The sequence below is a fragment of the Brienomyrus brachyistius genome, chromosome 5 (assembly GCF_023856365.1).
Source record: "Brienomyrus brachyistius isolate T26 chromosome 5, BBRACH_0.4, whole genome shotgun sequence".
NCBI classification, from domain to species: Eukaryota; Metazoa; Chordata; class Actinopteri; order Osteoglossiformes; family Mormyridae; genus Brienomyrus; species Brienomyrus brachyistius.
In genome coordinates this window covers 20,920,222-20,942,180 of record NC_064537.1, presented here as the reverse complement: position 1 = coordinate 20,942,180, position 21,959 = coordinate 20,920,222, and the positions used below count along the sequence as shown (strand labels likewise).

General features: G+C 37.2%; 1 protein-coding gene across 6 annotated transcripts in view; it reads left to right on the top strand.

Annotated features, from left to right (window-relative positions):
• The first annotated feature begins 701 nt into the window (after nucleotides 1-701).
• myocd (myocardin) overlaps nucleotides 702-21,959 on the top strand; it is a 106,941-nt gene continuing 85,683 nt past the window's right edge. For all 6 annotated transcript variants that reach the window (XM_049013158.1, XM_049013161.1, XM_049013162.1 and 3 more), the window contains exon 1: nucleotides 702-834. The gene's annotated coding sequence lies outside the window, so the exon portion shown is untranslated. The remainder of the gene's footprint in view (nucleotides 835-21,959) is intronic.

The following is a 21,959-nucleotide window of genomic DNA, read 5'->3' as shown; positions in this document are numbered from 1 at the left end:
CTGTCAGTGCTTCCATCTGAGAACCACCTCATCATCCAACTATTGGGTAATCATTCCGGATAATTCACGAAGAGTAGAGTAATGCCTGTAAATCTTCTGGTAAAATGAATCACGTTAAACATGCCCAAGACCTCATTCACTGTTTAAAGGAAGCCCCATTGCTTGATATGACAAGCAATGATATGACAATTAAGTACACATTATACAATCAGACGTAATCATATTTCATAGAAAAATTAGCTTGTGTGTCCTTAAATTATTTGAATCTAAACATTTAATATCTACATATGAGCAGATGAGCGGCACCAGATGAGCAGTTATAGAAGCCGCATAGATGTTCGTTATATTAAAATACATTTAGAGTTTTCTTAAATATGTTTTTCTGAAAACGTTTGCCACATAAAAAAATATAATAATAATAATAATAATAATAATAATAATAATAAAATTCCATACTGTAATACATTTGTTTATAAACGTAGTGAAATTCAAACCGGACTCGGAATAAGAGCATGAAACAGTTGTTGTACCATTTCAAAACCACAGGTACTATCATTATGATGTAACCTGGTAAATACAGGTACTGTAGGCTTCAGTACTTTTCGTGTTCCCTGCCTTTGACCGGAGGGGGTTGATTCGACTATTTCCGTGAGCCGAGAGCAATGCAGCACTTAAAACTCGGCAGTTGCTGCTGCACCGTAACTTCACAGACTTGGTGAATAGTACAGTATGTGAGGAGGTCCGTCGTATCCATAGCCAAGTGCGTCTCGACCCACAGCATCCGTAAATTTCATCTGCGAGAAATAGCACCATTCGCCACAGCTACTCATAAAGGTATTTTTGGCTTTCGTTTATTGACAGTTGCCCATAGTACAAGTTCAGTAGCGCGATCAAGTGCTGAAACGTGCCGGCACCGGTTGAGCGCATTGTATGCTGAACCGTAACAGGTGGGGGCAATTTGTAGGTTTCTGTCGCTTCGTTTATCTATTACCTGTGTTCACCGTTCTCATATGAGAATCTGCGTTAGTGTACAACCCTGCTGAAAAAAAAGTACAGACTAAAAAAAATCGTATTAATACGTGACTTTTATGTGTCTTTAATATTCAGCGCTACGATTATTCTAATGGGCTTTATTTGCTTTTCAAATGCTGATATTGTATATTAGTTGCATTTATAGTTATGTAGCAATTCAGTAAATAAAAAAAAAACTGAAAAAGAACAATCATTTTAGTGTAAATGGGTGGCTTTCCATAGGGTTTCATGGTGAAGACAAATGTTGCAGAGTTTGCTCCAGAACATGGAAACGGCACCTGACAGTACACTTTGTTCGAGGGCAATGCTCCATGCAGTGTGTAACCTTAAGCAGGTTTGTTTCAAATCACACATTTGGGTCACTGCAGCTGTGGACTATAACCCTCGAGCCTGTCATTCCATCTGACACTTCACACCACTCAGTATGACGGAATGAGTGATTTGAACATGAAAAGAAAAAAATAAATCATTTTCCTGCTGCTGTTAATATTAATCCTTTAACATCCAAGGACTTCACAAGCTTTGCATAATAAAATAAAATACTTCCAAATACTGCCGAAATGGTTTTATATATCACAATACTAGAGCATTAGGTATAATACATTATATGACATATTCTGTACATTAATAAAATACATGAGAAATGCAGTCATGCAATGTGGAGAGGATGAGTATAGATTCATCTGAAACATGCACCATTTTTATGGCTGAAAACCCATAAAGTACTGATTAATAATGAGATTCTTAAACAATTCTACAGTGGAAATGATGATGTTTTAACTGATTGCCAAGGATCAAGTGGTAATTGACAAATTGACAGAAGAGATTCTATTAGCATTTAATAAAAGGGAGAGGTTAGAATTTCAGGTTCATTTTAATGGTACATCAGACTGTAGCCTGCACTGCCAGCCAGTGTTTTACTGTTTAGATATAGAAACCCATTTTCAATTTGTCATGAACTAGGGACGTGAAGTAAATACATAATTGAAGCTTAGCAAACATACCAAAGTCCAAGCTGTGAGTATATATGTGGTGATCAGGAAATAAAAATTATTTTCCAAATAATTTACCGTCTAATGAAGTGAGCATTAGTTTATTCTAGATAAGACATTGCATCATTTGGGATCCATAAATCTACATCTTTAGGCTTTTAAATGGCACGAGGAAGCATGAGCTATTTTAAAATGCCAGAAAAACTGAACAAGGCTGTATGATAACTGTACAGTGAAGCGAGGAAATGTGTTGCTTGAGATAAAGCTACCCTGACCTAAATATAAACATGAACAAACTGACTCTTACATTCAGCAGTGTGAAATACTAGGCATAAGTATTTTGGTAGTTATCAATAAAGTTTCTGTAGCAACTGTCCCTGCAGAATGCTGTGATCTGTAAGATGCAAGGGCTTTGTTTATAAATGGTCTATTTTCTAGAGACACCAGTGGTCTCTGGTCCTCAAGGGGCTCGTCTTTTGATTCTCTGCCCACAAATTCCTGTGAGTTGAGGTAAAAATACTGTTTAGTGCTCTGTGTTTCCCTTAAAACCGTTACATGTTTAAAAATGGCTTGATTTGGTCTTAAAGGTTGTACTTCTAGGAGGAAAAATGTTTTAGGATCATGCTGGAGGAATTATTTTTTTTTTGGGGGGAGGGTTACTTTATTAGTGTGTATTTGTTAATCTACATTTCATTATCTGCTTACGTATCTATATTGCAGCAGATGAAGACCACTCACAAACTCAGAAACTATCCGTACTATTTACTGTATAATATGGCTATGGGTTATTTAATATGGTGAAATCAAATATCCTTATTTTTCAGGTAAAATATGTGCAGTTGCAGTAAGACTCCATTTTCCTGTGAATATCTTATTAATTGGAGGGCAGTGAGTGTCTCAGTGGGTTAAGACACTATGCCAGTGATCAGAATGTCTTTGGTTCAGATGCCCGGTTTGGTAGTATGACATCACTGCTGGACCCCTGAGAAGGGCCCTTAATCCCTAGTTGCTCCAGGGACCGTCTAACCCTGCTTTCTCTCAATAATATACATTACTTTGGATAAAAGAGTGTGATAAAATATATTAAATATAAATTAACTACAAGCCAACAATTGTAATATGCTTCAAAACACTGGATTTATAGTTTTATTTATAAGAAAAAGGTAACAAAACAAACAATAAAAGCTAGAAGAAACCCTTTCTGTTAGAAGATATTGTCTTAACTACAGTATTGAATGACACTTTGGCAGCCATTTGTTCTACATGTACCTGTCAAAACAGCAAGGTTCGTTCTGAACTTGAGAGACACTTAGGCGTTGAAGCCAAGCGTACTTTTATCACCTACAGAAATCCCAGTAAACTTGGCTTCTGTCATAGGACATGTTGAATCAACTTGTAATGCTGACACATTCCTTAACTGGCCAATGGATTCCTTAGAACACAAGCATTTTAGAATGATATTTCTGTGGGAAATTGAAGACTTTTTATATTTTGCTCCATTATTGTTGGTTTATAGAGCATACATGAACTATATCATTGTTTGTCTCTGTCTCATGCATTCTCAGTTCTGCTTGTCCAAACTCTAGGTATTTCTATTAGTTTTCAGGATTTAGTAAATCTTTTCAAATATCAGTTATAAAAACAGTCCATTCTGGATAATTACAATACACACTATGATGCAAAAATCATAGTGTACTGATTTTAGAATCAGCCACTGTTAATACGGAATTTAGCAAATAGAAGTGTTTCACATTTGGTTTGCATTTGTATTCATTTGCATGTGTTCCTTTTTGTAATCCTCTTACTGTGTTACCAAAGGAACTCCTGCAGTTTAACTTCTCAGCGCCATATTAAACAATTTCATAGGTACATTATATAGGCGTAAAACCTCTGTTCAATAATTACATTATATATGCTGTGTGTGTATGTATACACATGGACACACACACACACACACACACGTTAGTAATTATATCTTTGTGGGGACTCTGTGGGGAAAACTCTAATCCCAACATGACGACCTTAACTACTACCCAGCACTAACCTTAACCATAAGTAACCAAACAAAATATGAGACTTTTGACATTTTTACTTTTTTGATTGCATTCACAGATATTTGTGGGGACCGTGTAAAAAGGTCCCCACAACGTCAAAAAAGCAGGTTTTCATTACACACGCATACATTTCATTTTGGATCCAGTGATGGAAAACAAAGCTTATCCAGTATGTTATCTGTTTTCCTGTATTCTGATACAGCTAGATAACTAAGAACACAGCTACTTCACACTAATGGTAAAATAAGGTACGATAATAATACTTTGATTGGCTTACTGCACACTTGTGATTTACGGTATTGCAAAAAAAAACATGTATGATTATGTTAAGTATGTGATATGGCAAGTTTGATTTATTGCACATAAAAAACAGGAGTTCCTGAGAGTCTGCTCTGGGGCTACTTAGCTCTCATCCCTGGGGGTCACAGTTATGTGTGCTTTTGCCCTGGCCCTAACACTCTGTAGTGCAGAGAATCCTTTCTCCAAATCTCTAAACATGAAAACTGCATTTATATTTAGTCTTTGTCCAAGCATGGAAAAACCCCTCACATGTTTTATCAAAGGTGACTTTTTTTTTTCGTGTTTACAAACGTTTGTGATTTTTTACAATTTCTCAGCACCTCTGAAAAGTGTATATTTAGTTGATTTAAATAAAAAATAGAAGAATGGCATTCTAAATGGTCTCAGATTATTGATACTGAGTTTGTGCTGAATAAAAGCATTTGTAGCACTTTGGGATAAATGTTTTTTATATATGTCAAATATTTTAAGATGTCAAGGCATGTCAGACTGCCTCAAAAGTAGCTGAGAGGCCTCAAACTCCAGAGGGTCTTTAAAAAAAAAACTTGGATTGTTGGTATTGAGAAAATGAAAAGCAAAAGTAATTAAAGGCCCACAAATCCCTTTGACAGCCCATACTCACTGATTTTCTAGTTTATGATGTGCAGATGGGAGGATCAGCAACCTTTCTCTGTGGTTGAATGTGATTTTTATCAATGGACCCCAAGTCTATGTAAAGTCATTTGATGAACACTACAAGTATGTCTAAGTCCAGAAAAGGGAATTTGGCCAACTAGTATCTAAGAAGGACATTGCTGGAATGAACGCCTGCATGCAGCCCAGCCCTCAGGAATGAGGGTTCTGTAAGCCCTAGTGTTCCGATTGCCTATTGATAACAATCACAGTTTTTACATGAGCATTATTTCAGAGCAGAGATTCAACATTTTGAATACTTTGTTTACATTTTAAGAACCAAAAAAAGAAACATTTAATGCTGCTTTTCTAGACGCAGGTCAATGTCATTCTTAAATATGACATGAAAAGTACCCCTAAGATAATATGTATGAGGATGGCTGATGCTCTGTATTGTGAAAAAGTGCTGTAATACTTACATTAATCCAGTGCAAAATCCAGAAACTAAATACTTTTATAAATATTCATGGAAGTAAATATTTGGTTTGTCAGATTTATGTATTGGTAAGCATTTCACTGGACATTAGATCAGATTATGGACATTACACTAATAGTTACAGCAATAGTTTATAGCCAGCCAGTGTCTTTTGTTTCCATAAAACGCGAACTCATTTGATGTGTTATAATTATATAAAAATACTTGTAATTTTTTTTTTTGTAATAGTGATACTGTTCAGGAGGTGGGTAACCAGAATTGAGGAATAAGATTACAGCATCTTGTACACAACGGAATGTTAGCATGTACAGTGTGAAGTCAACTAGAGTGAGTTGATTCATTCATGAAAAAAATGTAACCAGTTCCAAGTATATTACATTATTTATATCTTCTTCAATGTACAGTCAAACCTCGGACTGCGAGTAACTTGGTTTGCGAGTGTTTTGCAAGATGAGCAAAATTTTTAAATAAATTTTAACTTGATAAATGAGCGAGGTTTTGCAATACGAGGATTACGTATACGCTTTGCCTGCCGAGCGTCACGTGATCACGACTGAGCCAATGGTTCTTCTCTGTCTCTCGCTGTGGGGTTGTGGGTAATCGTCTCCCATGCTCAGTCTCAGTCGGCGCGTCTCACTCATATAGTCAAAATTTAGTAGAAAAGCACCACCTGAATAAGGGTGTAGCAGGGCGAGCAATGAATCTGTTTAACAACAAAGCAATGTCCACAGTACCGCGAAATCGAAAAGGAGACTAAAGCAGCCGTCATTGGACAGACTCCTTGTTAAAGTTGCACAAAAAGAAAACTATTCCAATAAACTTATAGATAGCAGTGATTCTGTTAGTTATAGTGAAAGTCGTCTTACAAAATAACCCTTTTCTCTCCCTCGCACCATTCACGATTCTTTTCAAAGGTAAAGTGCAAGTTAATTTGTTTTATGTATTATTACTTTATATTTTGTATTAATCATTTTATATGAATATTTTTGAGATGTGGAACAAATCATCTGCGTTTCCATTATCCCTAATGGGAAAATTCGCTTTGATATACGAGTGCTTTGGAATACGAGCACGTTTACGAAACTAATTATGTGCACAGTCCGAGGTTTTATTGTATATGTTATATATTAGGCCTACATAAGCTTCAAACACATGTTATTTTAAAACTGCGAGTGGAAAAGGATCAACTGAAGATTTTCTTACTAGTTCTTACTTATTAGCTCAGAAAGAAATATGGAAATGGATTAGTTTCGTAAGGGCTGAAAGAAAGTTTCTATGCAAATGGGCAGGACATAGTTCTAGTAATCTTGACAATATGTTTGTTTATTTAGCAAAAATTAAGCAGTCAAGTAGATGTTTGTTTATGCTTTGCTTGGAACCACCCAATTCTGTGAATCGTTTCGATTACTTAAAATTATTTAGTAATCGTCTAATAGTCCTAATAGTCCTGATTTTTCTAAGTGCAGGAGAGTATATGGGAAATGCATGAGATAGCTACTTAAATGAGGTAATAATTTTGCTTTGATGTTATTTTGCAAAAAAGAGGGCATGGTATGTTTTACAAAGGTATAGTTTTATCCCTGCTCTATTAGCAGTGAGTGACTCAGTGGGCTATGTGTTTGTGGCTGTTGCCGATTGCCCGTTCAAGCCCTGGCCTTGGCAGAACAGTCATATGTCCAGGGCCCTTGAGCAAAGCCCTTAGCCCCCAGCTCTAGGGGGTGCTGCGTGTTGAATGACCCTGTGCTGTTACCTCCAGGCTATGGAGAGTCAGATGGGGGTGGTGGTTAGAAGCATTCCAATGTATTTGTGCAAATAGCAAATGAAGTTTGTTTGTTTGGGATAAGCAGATCAGTAGATCAGTAACACACAAAATTAACTAAATAGGCTTGGATGGCGTTGTAGTAATATGGTACACCACAGTATGATGGATATGCTGTGGTGTTTTGGGTATGACTACATTAGGTGGATGTATGACTTGCTCCAGGTAAAAATGTGTGGCATAGCCTAAAACTTATATTAATGGTAACATGGGGTCGATGAAGAAAGTCAATGGACTCATCACATGACTTTGCCATGGTTGGGACCTCCATGTCTCTCCCATCTCACAGTGAGCTAACAGCTAAGGATCTTTGTATTTTGGTAAAGTTGTGCTAAAAACATTGTTACTCGTTGCCAGTAGAAAATTATAGAGTAGACAACAATACAGATTAGCTAGATTTACAATATAGCATAAAATGTAAGTTAAGGATATAAGAAGAGAATGATAAAGATTTCATCTGAAATTCTTGCATTACATGGTTTCGAAAGTGTTTATGCATGTTTTTTTTTTTTTTTGCATGTATGATGCTGTACTGAAATATACAATATAAAGATATTCTGTCCAGTTTTATGAAAGAGGGTGTAAACTTGGCCCTAATGTTTAAATTGATCTGCCCGATTATGAATCCGGAATATCAATTTGTTCTGAAATCAGTGCATCACCGGTGATAGGATTCATTATTCTGGTGCTCGAATATTAATCCTTCATTCTAGAAGACTTGGTATTTCTGTAGCAGCAGCTACTATGCTTCCTGAAGCAGAGGATGCCTGTCTATACTCTTCGGTGCCTTAGGCTTGCTGTCCATGCAGATTGGGTCTTTTGGTTACATTGTTATATACTTTACCTCTTCAGAAGCAATGTAGAATATGCTGGAAAGAGGGACAAGAGCAAGTTTATATATAAAAGAAGAGATTCACCATTTACACACTAATAAAGTAAGTCAGTAAATCATTTTTAAAAAGTCCAAAAAAGTACAGTCCGTTGTGGAGACAAACTTAGCATGACTTAACTTTTTCACAATGCAGCTGAGCACAACCTTCCTAATGTGCACTTGAGTGAGTAGAATAAACTAACCCTGAGCAATTTCATAGATTAAAATATAAAACAAGTCTTTGAACTGAGTTATTTAAACTGTTGTATTTGTGCCGCTTTTTGATCCGTTCTGAGCTCACTTGATGACGGAAGATGTCTTTTTGGCCAAGGCTTATCTGAAGATTGTGTGTAAAGAAAACTGCAAAGGTGATAACAATTTTCTCTCGGAATAATCTGGAATACCCAAAAGTCATCCGCTGTCTTCTTACAGTATATGTGTGCTGGAGATAGCTTGCCTTTTATTTTAACTTTTATAATGTATTTGTAGAGTCTTTATCAGTTGAACAGAAATTCCACAATTGGTTTAGCAAAATACTACGAGACAAAAATAGGCTAACATCAAGGAAAGTATGCTTGGTGGAGTGGGTCTGTCTCTTGCTAGCTACCTGTACCAACATCAGCAGTGACATTTGGTTTGTGTCACAGGGTGCAAATGAAAAGAGAAAGTCCAATGATAAAATGCTTCTGTGACAATGGAAATAGCCCTACTCTGGAGGATGTCATCGCGTATTTCTATCCGTAGAATTTGTCCTGGGATCGTATATCCCGTTTCACAGGTAATGCAAGCCAGATGCTGAGAGGGCACCGGGCATATATTCTGTGTAATTTTTAACGTATAAGCATCACTGACAACTCCAAAGTGACTATGAACTGTAAAAGGTTACCTCACAGCCATCACAGAGATCAAGGGACTGATACTCCCACATTAGAGAGAGCCTGGAAAAGTAGATAAGGAACCCCCACAAAGGGAGAGTAGGTACTGTACAATCCAGTTTAAACAGCTGCTCATTCGGTACTGTATGAACCGGACCTCTGGTCGTGTGATAGGAAAGACAGAATTAATGAACATCTGTCTTAATCATAATCTTCAAAGATTGTTTTATTACCTGTACAGCAACAACAACAAAAAATGTTTCTGGGAGTTAAGCCTCATTTGTCTTCTAGATCACATTTTTAGCTTGTGTGGATCCATAAATGTCTCATTCTTGGGAAATTTCCAAACATACACACACACACACACACACACACACACACACAAACATGTTCGTAACTATATCTTTGTGGGGACTCTCCATTCATTTCTATGGGGAAAACTCTAATCACAACATGATGACCTATGACATTAACCCCCACCCAGCACTAACCTTAACCATAAGCAACCAAACATAGTACTAGACTTTTGGGATTTGTACTTTTTTGATTACATTCACAGATCATCAAAAAAACAGATTTTTATTACATTGTGGGGAACATTTAGTCCCCGCAATGTAATATAAACCTAATCCACAAAAACATACATAATGGCACGCACAAAAATTCTAAAAAACTGCTGAGCAGCTGGCATAGCAATTATTTATTTATTGTTAACGATTAATTGGTGCCATTAACCTTATCAATAAAAGCAGGATGAAGATGGATGGATGGACAGATATTTAAATTAGGCTGAGTGTATTGTTCTTTCTAAGTTACCTGTGAAAGCTGCTGATTTCAGTTTTCACTGCGGAAATAAAAACATTCATTTTATCAAGTACATGGAATAGTAAATTTAATAGTAAAAAAGTAAACTCTGAAAACAATACCAATTTGTTATTTGCACCACTATGCATCCTATGTATCCAAAGTTACTTTTTGGCAACATTTCATAATTATGCATTATTTAATCTTTACATGGGTGACTAGCTGGCACTTATAAATCGAATAACTCTGTACTGTATGTGGTTACAGATAAGCTACTATTTAAGAAACAGTACGATGTAGGCCGTTAGATGCAACAGTTAAAAGCTAACATAAGCTAGCTAATTTTAGCTGTGTGGTCTGGTATGACTGTAATGTGCTATATGATGAATGAATAGAAGGACACCATGCTCTATTTTTAATATAACATCAGTCTAATAATTTTGTGCAGGAAAAAAAAATCCTAGTGTATAGCTATAACATGTAATATGTCTACTAATGTATACATTTATGAAAATTTAGGTATTAATGTATACATTAAACTTTTATGTTAAAAGAATAGACATGCTTGGTTTTTATGGGTATGCATTTGGGTATTTGACGATAAAGCACATTTAAGGTTTGGGTGGATTTTTTGTCTCTTATAAATTACATTTAATTAAACAAACAAAAGAACACTTATGGAAGTGCCTAAAAGCAAATTTGGCACTGTGATGTAAAACCTGTTGCTCCAGGTTTAAGCACCTTAAGCAGAGTAGCCCTGCAGAGTTTTACATGTGACACTTCCTTCATAACTCTTACAAACAAAACTTTTAATTAGATTTGTGGTGTCTTTCCTTACTAAACAGCTGTTTCCTGTTAAATGAGCATCATTGGTAAAATATGATGTTGTTTTCCTATGAAATAATCAACAAAAATAATTATAATTCTGTTAATGTTGGAATGCAGTTAGGCTAATTGGTGTCTCTGAATTGGATGTGTGTGTGACAAAGGGGGGGGGGGGATTCATTCTCACATTCATTTGCTTTCTAATGAAGTTTTCATTCACATTTAGTTTTGCTCATTGTTGTACAATGTTGTCCTTTAAATTAATTTCCGTAATTTTTGTCTTCCAGATCATTGCTTTTGATTCCATTATTTCTGTTATATTACACATTTTTCTGTAAACGCTATAATGTTTGTGCTCCAAAAAAGTAAATAAAACATTTAAAGTATGACTGCATTGTATCCTCAATGAGCAAAAAAGTTAAGTGCGAAGTGGTGAAAATTACATGAATCTGCAGGTGGTGAAAGGTCATGAGACTATATCACAATGATTGTAATATCAGATGGAACTGACAAGAGTTGGCAGTATGGGCACACTGCTGGTCCCATGTCAGTAGTGTGTGGCACCCCCTCCTCCAGGGCTAGATACATGCGGTGATACAGTGTGGAAGGGAGTCGTACAGCCGTTGTATCCTCTCCTGCGGCAAGTCGGCCCACAGCTGTTGTACAATAACTGGCCCTTGAGATCCTGGAGATTGACACTGGGTCTGAGTTGATGTCTGATCTGATCCCACACATGTTCGACTGGAGAAAGATCAGGGGACCTGACTGGCCACTGGAGGACCTCAACATGTCACAGACAGTCCTTAGACACACGTGCCGTGTGTGGACGGGCTTTGTCTTGTTGAAAGACTGTACCAGGGTGCTGTCTCAGCAGGGGTAAGACATGCGGAGGTCACTGACGTAGCACTACGCCATCAGGGTCCCCCAAATCACTACCAGAGATGACCTGAAGTCATAACCTATGGCTCCCCAAACCATGATGTCATACCCCTTGACTCCCCAAACCATGATGCCAGGAGTAATGCAGGTGTGTCTCTTCACAACATTGGCAGGATTGGTCCTCTCCCCTATGTGCTATCATACACACACATGACAGTCATCCGTGGTAATGTAGAACTGAGATTCATTGCTGAACACGGGACGATGCCACTCGTCATCAGTCCATGCTACCCGGTTACGGCACCACTCCAAACGCAGCCGTCTCTGCGCTGATGTTAAAGGCAGCCTGCGCATTGGATGGTGAACACATAGTCCGGCTAATGCCAGTCGTCGAGACACGTTGCAAGATGACACGGGGTGTTGTACAGAGTCGAATACCTGTGTCCGGATGGCAGGCACATGTCATGGGGTTCTGTAATGCTTTGCGCAGAACCTCTGTGTCTGATGACTAGATGTGCCAGCTCCTTGCAAATCGAATCATTTACATACCCATCACTTGTCTGCACTTGTACAAAATTACATTCAGATTGAACCATTACTTCTGGGTGCTTAACTTTTTTTTTTGTCACCGAGTGTATTATTTGCCTTATAATACAATGCGTCCGCTCACCCCCCTCTAATATGGTAGTGTTCTGATTGTGGCAGTTCCATGATGTTGTCTTCTATCCCTTTCAATAAGCATTCAGTGCATCCTTGTGATTTATATTTTTTAATTATACCTTGCTACAACTGTTTTGTAATATATTTAATTTGTGAGAATATGAGGTATACAATTATATATATACACACACATATATATACATATAAATGTGTGTGTGTGTGTGTGTGTGTACGTGAGTGCGTGTGTATAAAAACAAGATATTCTTTAATAAATCCCCCTTCCAAACAATAAAATAAACGCCCCCCACTCCCCAAAAAAGGCCTTGCTGCAACTCTGTCCATTACATGTACCTCTGCTTATCCCTCTACTGCCTTTAATCTGTTACATCTATGGATGTATATCCTGATTGCTCTCCCACCATGGCCTTAAGCTAGTTGGTTTGTGTCTTTTGCTTAGTGTCTACTCTGCTGTTAGCTCCAGATGCTGTAATAATAATAAACTAAAATATAATAAAATATGTAAACGAGTGTGCAGACTTGTCTGAAATTGAAAATTTCACTCCAGCCAGCTGACCAAAGTTGGCAAACCTGCTTACTTACTCGATCCAGAGGGGAAATTATGTGTTTCAGCAGGAAAATCTCCAGGACTGGCATTGAGTCCTTGAAACAGTGAGCAATGAGATGCTCGTTTTAGGAGTGGGCCCTGGTACACCTAGAATTTACCAGTACCCACGTAAAAAATTTAGCTGCTGTTGGTATGCCCTGTAATTAATTACCCTTAAAAACTACAACACCTAAACATCATATTCTAGTTGTCCCATTAAAAACTACAACACCCAAGCACCATATTCTAGTTGTCACATTAAAAACTACAACACCCAAGCACCATATTCTAGTTGTCACATTAAAAACTACAACACCCAAGCACCATATTCTAGTTGTCACATTAAAAACTACAACACCCAGGCACCATATTCTAGTTGTCCCATTAAAAACTACAACACACAAGCACCATATTCTAGTTGTCCCATAAAAAACTACAACACCCATGTGCCATAGTCAAGCAGACCCCTTTGAATCTAAAACACCGGTGCGCCAGCCACGTGCTTCCACGAGGTCTTGACTTCACTGCTCGCTCTCAAAAGCAAAGCAGCTTGTACACCAGAGCGGTTCTGTGCATAAGGCAGACAGATAGCATGTGCGCCAAAGGCAAACTCCAGTTAGGCAAGAGTGACGAATTGGTACCAAAAAACGATGGAATTTCGATTGTTTGGTTATGTAACCAGATACTGAGCAAACTGAAGTCTAATACAAACTTCCAGAAAATGATAGAAAGATTAATACAAGCAGCATGTTTCATTATCACACAATTTAGGAAACAAAACTATGCTTGTACGCTTGCATTACGATTGTACCTTGATTTAAAGAAAACAGTTTTAAGTTCTAGTTTTATAATATTTAAATCTTAAAACGGTTTGTGTGACGTTTGCACTAGTGTTGTGTTCTGTTTGTCTGAATTTACACTCTCCCCCATAGAGATATGAAGTGACACGAGGAGATTCCAGCTTTAATCGTTAAGCATATTAAAATGATGTAATCCAATTAAATAATATTATATGCGCTCACTGTAATGCTAACTATTTGTTTTCAGGGATTTGTTATGATTTTCTAAATTTCGCAGGGCTAAAATTATTGTGAATGAATTGTTTTCAAAGTAAATGTTTAAAAAACATTGTGATATTGATTTTGGATAATAGCACCTCAGCCATACTCAGGAATTAAAAGGTTCCTCTGAAAGGAGCCCCTCAGTCCCTAGGTTCGTAATTCTGGGTATAATAGTTGAGGTGCCCTGTTATTCGACCCCCCCCCCCCACTGTGAGTACTTGCTCTGCAGGTAACTTTGTAGTTTTCACCAAGAGAACCGCAGAGGTGACTCAGAAAAGACAACATTGGCAGCAAAGTTGTGGACAGGTGGACAAAAAGTCAAGAAGCTGGGAAAGCAGGATCAACATGGAGAAAGAAGTAAGACACAAACATGGTGACCATATCAAAGGCAAATCTAACAAAGGTTAGAAACTGAAGCAGAGATAGCAAGACTTACTGTATAAGTGAAGAATGAGATTTGGTTGCCTTGTGATTCTATTGTTTGTTGTTTCTTGCCAAAATGAAGATGCTTTTAATTGGTGCAGTTCCCCACCAACACTTTGAATTTCCCCACAAAGAATTTGACAATGGCTCACTGCCTTGTAGCTGCATGGAGGTATCCTGATCTTCCAATTTCTCGTCAGACAGTGTAGTAAGTGGAACACCGAGCACTTGGCTTCAGGGGACTTCCATTCACAGAGAAGGTCCTCCAGCCTATTTCGTGGTTCCACTTCCTCAGGTTCTCATGAGTTCTAAAATAGTACAGTGTAAAAATATGTCAGAAAAAAAGCATTTGTGCAATAATGGGATGCTTTTTTGATGTTTAAACATTTAAAATTGTCTTCCCCGTCAATTACCCAGAATATAACATATACAGACCAGTAGATTTTATTGTTTTTTTGCCAACCAGCAAACAAGTTAACTTTTTTTTTTCGTAAAAGACTGGACAATTTAAGGGGTGTCAAGGAGGACAAATAAAATTATTTGAGAGAGATGAAGCAACCTTTTTCCCGGTCAGTTGTTCTGTGATTGCATTAATTAAGATATCATTAGCAATGTTATGTTATGTACTACAGTGTGGTCTGTGTATGAATCAAGCGCAGTGGTCTGCGAGGTTTTTGAGGTGGTTCTTGGTTTTCTGTGGCTATTTCAGAAGCAGAGGAAGTCGCTGCCTGGGAGACTCTGCCAAATATTCAGTTAAATTTGCGTTTTGCACAGCTGACAGGAATGCTTTTACTCTTGAATATTGTAGCCCTCAAATTTCACATTCTACAGTTTAATAAGAGCTATTTTCCATAACCGGGATAAAAAAAAAAAAATCATAAAATAACCAAAAGATAAATTATATAAATTGCTCCTACAAACACATTTGGATATTTGGGTGAGTAAACTGGATTTTCTGGTGTCACAGTAAGAAGCAAATATTTTTGTTGTTTTTCTACACAGAATTATTAACGTTATAAGTTGTATTTAAAAGATGTGGTCTTTCTGGAATAATAATTCAGCATATTTTGCCAGTGTTGTCAATGGTAGACTTACTTTTAGATTATTATCCATCCATCCATTTCCCAAACTGCTTATCCTACTGGGTCGCGGGGGGTCCGGAGCCTATCCCGGAAGCAATGGGCACGAGGCAGGGAACAACCCTGCCCATCGCAGGGCACAATTACACACCATTCACTCACACATGCACTCCCACGGGCAATTTAGCAACTCCAATTAGCCTCGGCATGTTTTTGGACTGTGGGGGGAAACTGGAGTACCCGGAGGAAACCCCACGATGACATGGGGAGAGCATGCAAACTCCACACACATGTAACCCAGGCGGAGACTCGAACACGGGTCCCAGAGGCAACAGTGCTAACCACTGCACCACCATGCTGCCCCTCGATTGTTATATAATCTGTAAATATCTGCATTTTATTGGATCAAATGTGCTTGAGTAAAACAAAAAAGGACACTCCTGAAATGTAAACATGAATATAGTGCTAATATTGGCAAACCACAGTAAACCGGAACTTTAGCTTTACATCATTTGTCTTTATTTGCATGAGTATAATTAATTGCCCTGAATTTGGCTGTGACCTAATAGCCCATTCAGGATGTGCTGGGATTTAGTTTTATCAGGATCTCGATAGCAGTCTCACTCTTTAAAGGCCTGAATAATGCCAATTTAACACAATCACGTATAACAACAAGTCATTAGTGTCCTTGTTTTTTGGCTTATCCAACGTCTTTTCATCAGAAATTAGTTTAGAAAATGGCATTGCCCCATTTCACAAACATTTCCCACTAACCTGATCTCTTATCACATGGAAACAAACATTTTTGCTTGATGATATACGCTTACCAAGGCCTTATACATCCCGTAAGATATGTAATGTTTTGTGACGTATTAAAGGACAGTTTTCTTTCGTTAGAGGCCTGTCTTTTTCTTCAGAAGAAAAATGTGATTCTTAAACAGGCTACGATGCTGAATAATAAGTTTATAAAATACAGAAAAAAATACATTTCAAAATTTTGGGCATACTGATAATCCCAAAATGTAACAATTTATAAATTTATAAAATTCCATAGGGGGTGTTTTTGCAATGTAATGGTATTTAGCCTAAATTTATGTATTTAAATGCATGGCTCAGGATGGACATCTGCAGGGTATGCCCCAAAGTTAAATCAGAGTTAAATATGTCTTTTTTTCAAAAGTAATTGTGAGAAAATTCTTTACATATGACGTACAAATGTTTACAGACTCAATAATTGTCCGTATATTTACTTTGCAGTTTGTTTTTATTCCACCAGAATGTTAAATGTTCTCTGGGTGGAGGTCACTGAGTAGTTTACATAGTTTAGGCTATCAGATATCAAGTTGACTACTAATTGTGTTAACAAATAGCTGGGAAATTAGTTGACAAATATATCTTGATCAGCATGAAAAGGATTTGATAAAGGAAAAAAAGGGATTAACAATGAAGATGTTAGCTTTGCTCAGTTTTCACACAGTATGAAACAAACTGTATTTTTAGTTTGGACTATTTTGCTTTATTTCTTTATTTAAACCACTGAAGGGATGAATTGATTTCTAAGTTAAGCCCATTGCTAGAGAGGTGGAGTACTCATGTAGAATAGGCAGCCTCCTTGTTGAGATTAATTTAGTAGGAGGCTTGGTTCATATAAAATTAAGCTGACCTTTATAAGGGATATGTATAGAAGGGAGCCTGGCTAGTAGGCCTGATTATAAAAATGGGAATGGGTATGAAGGTCAAACAGGTTGACAATGTTGGAATTTATGACTGTATAAAATTTGGGGGCGGTATGTGACTGCTGCCACTATTGACCCCTTGAGCAAGGCCCTTAAACCCCAAGAGCTCCATGGGTCCCAGATGTTGGCTGAACCTGCACTATCACCCGCAAACTTGCTCCTGATTGAATATGTGTTTGTGTATGTCATGGAGAGCAAGATGGGATCAACGGAAAGACAGTTTTCCCACGGGGGTGAATAACTTGCACTATTCTGCTATTCTGTTCTATTTAACTTGCCGTGAATGGATATTTGTGTAGATATTATTAAGTGCCTTACGTCTACTGTCACCTTGCTGCTTGGAAATGTTGTTTTTAATCATCTTTCCGCTTTACTTTAATTATGTTACATTAATTAAGGTAAGCTTACTTGACGTCTTAGCACATGGTATTTATGCAAATGTGGAAAAACAACTTATCAAAGATTAAAATCAGTACAGATCATGATTTGTATAATCAGTAATAACTATTCATTACTGAAATGGGGATTGAAAAGGACAGATGCGTTGGTTGTCTACTTGCCTATTGAATAAAAAATAAGCTAAACTCATATTATGCAAATTATTTGCTGACCATTTGGAATATCAGAACACAAACAGTTGAAGAATAAAGTAATAAAATTATTAGGTATATATAATGTAGTGCTATGCTTCATTAAATAGTACTTCTACCTCTCACCTCCAGGGTTTGTGCTTCAAAACCTGCCTTCGCTCAATGTTTTTGACCTTCTGGAGACCAGTTTCCTGGAACCCATAAGGGGAAATGCAATTAAATATTAAACTGTAGTATTTTGTTTGGTTACTTGTGGTTATGGTTGGCTAGGTGTTAAGGTTGCCATAGTTAGCATTAGCATTTGTCCCATAGAAATGAATGAGCAGTCCCCAGAAAGATATGATTACAGGTGTGTGTGTGTGTGTGTGTGTGTGTGTGTGTGTGTGTGTGTGTGTGTGTGTGTGTGTGTGTGTGTGTGTGTGTGTGTGTGTGTGTGTGGTTTCTGGAATATGGTTTGATGGAAGATGTTTGTGCAATCAGATCTGACAAACTTTCATGCTTTCTTACAACTGGTAAACAAGACTTGCACAGTATTTTTCAGTTAATGTTTTGATTGATTTCTTCCAGAAAGAACAAAAATTGCCAGACCAGCTAAGATTTTGACTGCATGTGTCATACCTCCTTTTTTACCGGTTATTTTCAGTGTCAAATTTTCATTGCTTAAATTCCATTGAAACAGAAACTCACTATTTCTCCTCTGTCATACTAGACAAAAATAGTTGTTTTTTTCCAGAAGTTAACATGTCATAATTTCCTCATCTACTTATTTTATCTTACTATTCAGATTTATTTTGAAATACCTGTGAAGAGCCTTTCTTTTGATGTATATCTGTATTTGGAAAATGGGGAAAGTGAGGATTTGCAACAGTAAGATATGATTACAGGTGTGTGTGTGTGTGTGTGTGTGTGTGTGTGTGTGTGTGTGTGTGTGTGTGTGTGTGTGTGTGTGTAGTTTCTAGAATATGGTTGGATGGAAGATGCTTGTGCAATCAGATCTGACAAACTTTCATGCTTTCTTAAAACTGATAAACAAGACTTACACTGTATTTTTCATTTAATATTTTAATTGTTTTCTTTCCCAGAAGGAACAAAAATTGCCAGACCGGCTAAGATTTTGACTTCATGTGGTCAGTCATACCTCCTTATTTACCAGATATTTTCAGTGTCAAATTTTCATTGCTTAAATTCCATTGAAACAGAAACCCACTATTTCTCCTTGTCATACTAGACAAAAATAGTTGGTTTTTCCAGAAGTTAAACATGTCATAGTTTCCTCATCCACATATTTTATCTTACTATTCAGATTTATTTTGAAGCCTTTCTTTCTGTGTGATGCTTCAGCTGTAATATTAAGTTTGAAACACTGAAGTTATGGGCCTTTTGATTGGAAAACCAAAAACAAAGCTAGATAAAATCACTATTTTATTGAAATTTAATAAAAAAAAAAAAAAAAAGTAAAAAAAAACTTAATGCATCCTTTAGCCCCGTTCCATTCTTGACCAATGCTGGGTTTGAGTGCAAGAGGCTTGTTTTCAAACTTCATGGCGTCAGTAGCCCTATAACACCATTTTCCATTAAAACATCCCTCTGGTTGTTGTATATGCATGTTTTTGTTTGCATTTCTGAAATTCCCCTCAATGGAATGGTGACTCCTTGGCAATTAATGTCCGACTACACACAGATAAAAAGCTGTTCGTTTCTGCAAGCAAACATCAGTACTAGAAGAACACAGCATAGGTGATTTATATGTGGTTGCACAGAACTTGTTTAGCATAAGAACTTTGTGAGAGGAGAGGCCATTATCTGTCTTTGTAGAATTTAAATTACAGGAGATTTGTATGTGCCATACAATTAGTGTCCTGGTGGATTTGGGTCCAGGCTGACTGCTAGCATGTAGCAGCGACAGTGTTTATTCCCTTCAGTAAGTTCGCAGTGTGTGCATTTCATATTTCACAGTTGGCTGTTCAGAATAACAAAACATCCGTTCCATCCATCCCTGCTTGACTACTGAAATGTTTGTAGTAGGTATTGCAAATTGGTTCCTTTTAAAGGGTGATTAAAAGCATTAAAAAAACTGAAGAAAATTGCACACCTAGCGCTCCAGTATTGTAATAACTTTGTCTGGACTACCCACTAACTTGGGCAAAATGAATAATTAACAGAATAAGACTAATGGTGAACATACAGTGAACACAAAAATGTTACTTAATTTCTCGAGCAACACTTGTATTGTTAAAGATAGATCTTTGTTGTGCAAGAAGTAGGCCTGTGCGTTTTAGCTGACTCTTCAATATGGGTGTAGTTATTTGTGAAACTGTAGAATTAAACATACCTGGATTGAAAGCCGAAACGAAAGCAACAGTATGAATGTGATTAGCAGACGACACAAAGGCAGAAACCATGGCTCCCGTAGCTCCTCCAGAAGTTTGGCTAAAATGTAGAATGTTCCCATATACATATCCCATTAAGTACGGACCAGCTGCTAAAACTGCATATAGTACCATAATACTGTAGTAGCTTAATAGTAGTAGTAGTTTATAATAGCATATTGCAGCATGCTGAAGCTTCTTGCAAATCAAAGCAGCCCCAAATATCTAAACAATCAGCACATCCTTTCCCTTTTTTCCTGTTGTGTTTTTTCCCAGCAGAAGGATGGGTACTTAACTCCTGCCTGTGTAGTTTAAAAGGGGATTTATCATTAAAGCAATGCAGACGATTGGCAAAGGAATTGGCCTGTCCCCTATTTCATCCTGTTCCTTTCTGGGGGATCTCCATGAAGCCAAGCTCAGCTCGCCCACCCAGGATGTCTCTAACTATATGCGCAGTCTGGGTCTCTCATTTAAATTTTTTTTTTTCGTGTAATATCACTGCACCCACAAACAAGTAGATCCCCTCAGCAAAGGGACATGGAAAATGTTGTTATAAATCCAGATGACAAGTATATTTATTTCCCATATCACATATATAAATCCTGAATGCTGTGAACAAATATATATCATTAAACAATTTTCAGTCATCTTTTTTTCCTGTAGTAGGACTCAATATGAAGGCCAAGATAGTTTTGTGCTTATATGGATAACAAGCAATGGATTCAACCAAAAAGGTGTCCAGATCAGTTTCACTGCAGCTGCAGGGTCTTGTCTTTTGGAAAAAATGCTGATGACCCTCAAACTTCTGGGAGGTTCTCCACATCACCATGTCCTCAAGGCCAAATGTGTCCTACAGTCGCAAGATATTAAAAGTATCTGTGTTCATTTTAATTCAATAGAATATCTGATATTGACATAATTTTTTTTTTTAAATGTTCCCATGACAAAATAATCCCAGATATTTGGGTATGTTTGGCAGCAGTCTTTTTTTAAACTCTAAACTCATGAGAAACCTATTTTTGGATTCGTGCTTTTCCATCTTAAAAACTGCTGCCCGTGATGCATTAGCAGGTGTAATGCATTAAAATAACTCATCAGCTAAACATACCTCAAAAATAAATGTTGGGGAAATAAACACTTAGACATGGATTAATAATAGTGTAGAGAGACAAAATTATTTCCTAACAACCCTGCTAAATCTCTTCAACGCTTATAGTGATTATACCATTGTGTGTCTGCTGTTTGTCATCTAACATTTCAATATAGAATTGCTTGCATTACCAGAAAGTAGCATTTTAAAAAGTCACTGTTCATAGAGTGTAAACCAAAGCTCAAGGAGACTGGAAGAAGCCTGGGGGTCTGATGTTGAATGTGCTGGAATTATAAATACAGATGACTCTGGCTTAGGAAAAAAAATAATAATGCAACATCCTACGCACCAGCGTTTTCCTGTATGTGTGATGTGTTCCATGGATTTCCGCGTGTTTACAGTGTGTCTGCCGTAGGAATAGCCGTTGCCCAAACACAAATATTGCCTGACACGAGGACTACTGTAAGTAGCATTGCCCAGGTTTCTACGTTGCGCACGTCTGTGTCTACAGTGCAAGTTAAATATTATGGCGTGACACTTAACGCTATACAGCACACTTACAGAACCCACACATCAGTTACAAATAGGTAGTCTGTGTAAGGAATTTTGGATGAATTTTGCATTTTAGTACGTATTCTTGATGCCAGATTTATTTATAATATGTTGTTGTGGCTACTTATACATTTAGATAAATATTTAAACATGACTTGTATGTAAACTTGTTAATGTCAGTGATGTAAAAACAGATTTATTTATGAAATTTCTGCATTCCATTTGATTATGCTTGT